At 41.1% G+C, this 3,727-nt stretch overlaps 1 protein-coding gene across 1 annotated transcript in view; it reads right to left on the bottom strand.

Annotated features, from left to right (window-relative positions):
* The window catches only part of LOC119407460 (neurocan core protein-like), a 32,674-nt gene that overhangs the window by 12,869 nt on the left and 16,078 nt on the right, over positions 1-3,727 (bottom strand). The window lies entirely within an intron of this gene.

The following is a 3,727-nucleotide window of genomic DNA, read 5'->3' as shown; positions in this document are numbered from 1 at the left end:
AACATTAACGCGTTAACACATGCAATTAATTAAAAATGATTAACACATTAATATTACATAATGCAGATTAATCGCATTACTTATTTTGGCCTATAAAGGCCTCTATCCTGCGGAGGTAGAGCTGTCATTTCTAACCCGAACCTGGAGCCTGGCCTGGCCCGACCCGGATTTGGCCGGGAGGGCCATGATGTGTGTGTATGTGCTTATTGTGTGGCTGGCCGGTCTCAGCTTTTGATGCGGTTTTATGAATCATGCTGCATGGTATAAAAATGTGTTGATCTATTTGTAAAAGAGGAGGCTTAAGTTTATATGTTGAGAGGAAATGAATGTTGATGTTGAAGAAAGAAAGGAGAGTTCAGCAGTTAATCAGACGGTGAAGAGATCGCTGGCGCATTGCGCAATAATTGCGCACGTGGGCTCAGACTTTTATGATGCGGTTTTATGAATCATAGCACAAAGAAAACTAAATAAGAATGCACAATATAAAATTGTGTTAATCTACTTGTTGAGAAGGAGGCAGGTCCGACCGGCCAGTTTAAGAGGTAAAAAAAAAGCCACGTTAAGCTCAGATAGACAAACTGTCAACGGCCACGTGCGTCCGCTGACCCGCCGGTTGAAATGGACTTGTGACCTGTCCAGGGTGTAACTCGCCTCTGTGATGGCTGAACATGGGCACCAGTGACCCGAAAAGGAAGAAGCGGGTAAAGAAAATGAAGGGATGGATAGATTTGCTAATCACCGGCTGCGTGTGTCTCCACACCTGTCATCTGCGGTGAAGGAAGTAGCAGCATCTACAAAAGTCGATGCGAGCAGCGTGTTCAATTAAAATAGCCTTGTTCTATATTTTTCCAAAAAATTTTGCTCTAAAAATATTTTTGTTCATCTGTATAATAGCCTATCTTTAGAGTTGATTTTTTTAGGCTATTTGTTTTGTATATTAATATCCATTTGTTAGTGGCAGGCGAATCAAACCAAATATCGATAATATCGATATCAACATTGGTATTGATATGGATCAACACCAGTGTAATGAGATCGATACTTAAGCTTCAGTTTATCTCCTGTATGCACTGCTGCGGTTTCATCAAAGATGCGAGCCGACTGTGTAAGTGCCGCTCCTGTCACAACACAGAGCAGGCAACTTTGCTCGGCCCCTTCCCACAGTGTTTTCATGTTATACCATCACATGACTCAGCGGCACCAGACAAGCAAGCCAGCAAGCAGGCCCGACCCAGCAGCAACTTACACACGCAAGCAGGGCCAAGACGGAGCAGAGAAATGACAGAGAGGAAGAGGAGTGCTGTGTGGCTATATTCTCAGGCTGAAAATGAAATAAAGGCAAGCTGTTTAATTTGTAAATGGTAAATGGACTGTACTTATATAGCGCCTTTCTATCTTATCAAGATACTCAAAGTGCTTAACACTACAATCTGTGCCTCATTTACCCATTCATACAGCACTCTACTAGATCTCTACAAAGCTAAGTGAACAAATCATTCTAAAGAGACTAATCAGAGCTTTATCACATTCATACGCCGATGGGACACACATCGGAGGCAACGAGGGGTTCAGTGTCTTGCCCTGAGACACTTCGACATGTGACTGCTGGTGGATTTGAATCCCCAACTCTTGCATTGGAGGACGACTTCTCTAACCACTCAGCCACAGCTGCCCTGTAAAAGTAAAAGGCTTTAAGATGCAGTGGTAATACAACAAATTTATACAAGCACATGAAAAATCATGTGGAAGAATGATCCAAAGGAAAATCACAAAACACTTTAACGTCGTCAAAATTCACCGTAATAATAAAAAAGTATCAGTATCGGTGATACCGGACATGCATTTACTTGGTATTGGATCAATACCAAATTTCGCAGTATCGACACCACCTCCATTTGGTAAAACAAAAAATCTTATATCTTCTCAAAAGAAGAAGAAGGGTTACATGTTTTGATCACATAAATTGACACTTAATGACACATTTGAGTTAACATGTATAAATTAATGTTTGAAACAAAATGACTGTAAACATTGCTGGGTATGAAAACATGGAGAACTCTTTGGTTTGAGGCAATAAAACATTTTCTTCAACATTTTATGAAAACCTGTCAGGAGTGCAAAAACAGTTTTTATTATTAGCTGCTGGATGGAGGAGTCAGGAGGTGGCTGGCATGAAATCTAGGGGGCATGCTGCTGAATGAATGCTGACTGCTGTGGAAAAGACAAGGAAGGCGTGGCATGGCTTGGAGGGAGCAGGCTTGAGCTGAAGATGGGTGACAGGCAAAACAAAGCAGGGAAACAGAAACATGGTAACATGAGGGACAGAAACTATGGCAGGAGTGAGCTGTAGTGAACTAGACCTACGGCATCAATCTGTCTCTGAAGACCTTCAGGGGACAGGAACTGTTATTTCATTGATTTGAATCCAGAAATACAAATTATCTCATCAAGAGACTATTTAATTGAATCCTGAATTAATCAATTGAAAGAACACTCTTCTTTTTTATATTATCATTACTATTTTACAATATCTTGATAATGAAAAGTGTGTTTAATTCGTACCATTTCTAATGTTGCAGTAAACCACTCATTTAAATCAACTGTGAAACAGTACTAATGATTTTTAAACCTCATTAAGTTAAATGTCTATTTACAAAGTAAGTGTGCATTTTAATCTTCTGTCTGAATGAGGAGTGGATTTGAAGTCGGTCAAAAGTCAGAGAACAGGTTATGAGAACAAAGTGCCTTGTTTTAAAACTCTCAGACAGTAAATAAGGAACTGGCTGGCACTTGCGAGTCTCACTTCTTCAAAATATTTTCTTGTTTGTACTAACTGTTCTTAAAAACATTTCTGCTGTCTGTTGACTTCTAATAACCCTCTGACATCACTAAAACTACACCCCTGCTGGTTGTGCTAACCAATCAGGAAGTACCACGTAACAGGAAGTGGATACCCTTTAAAAGTCAACACTTCTTGGAACTAGTCAGTCTTCCTGGGATTTTAAGTCTTACAAGTCGTCCTGGAACTTTCAGTCTAGGATGAGACTCGGTCTGACGGCGAGTCTTACAGGAACTTTCAGTTCTTACTGAAAGTCTGTTTGGAGTTCTGGCTGGGACTGCAGTCTTGCTGGAGTCTTACAGCTGAACTAAGTAGCTGATGGATTTGACCATGTGCCAAGGGTCCGTCCATTCCAGCGGAGTCACAGCACGCCTCGCTGTGAACTCACCCGGGCGCAACGCCCTACAACTCCTAATGAAGATTCCTTCTAAGGAAGCTTATTCTGTTGAACGGAGTACTTCGTCATGACTTCTGACGATTCCCAGCCACTCTGACCGGAGACGCTGAAAGATGGCGTGAAATGGACCTCTGTACCGGAGCTGATTTATCTTCTGCCAAGATAACGAGTCGTCACGCAAATCAAGTGTACCGAGGGCTGAGCTGGGGTCGGAGGAAGGGTGCCATTTCTGGTCAACACATCTTCCTTCATCCATCTAAAACCTCCTCTTTAAATCTAAAACTTCTTTACTCCTTCTCTGTAAACCTCTGCGCCAGTAAATCAAGCTAGATGCCTTCAAAGATGAATTATTCTCCATCAGTAATCTTCTGTTGTCTTGTTATTTGAACTTGCTAAGTTTATTAATCAGAAACAGATCAGTCAATCAAGTGTACATGTTTTGATGTTAAATTTTGATTCTGTTAAATAAATGACCGCATTTATTCTGATGG

Source organism: Nematolebias whitei, chromosome 3, assembly GCF_014905685.2.
Source record: "Nematolebias whitei isolate Nwh7 chromosome 3, NemWhi1, whole genome shotgun sequence".
Classification (NCBI taxonomy): domain Eukaryota; kingdom Metazoa; phylum Chordata; class Actinopteri; order Cyprinodontiformes; family Rivulidae; genus Nematolebias; species Nematolebias whitei.
Note: the sequence above shows the minus strand (reverse complement) of the source record. Positions and strands in the feature narration are given on the sequence as shown.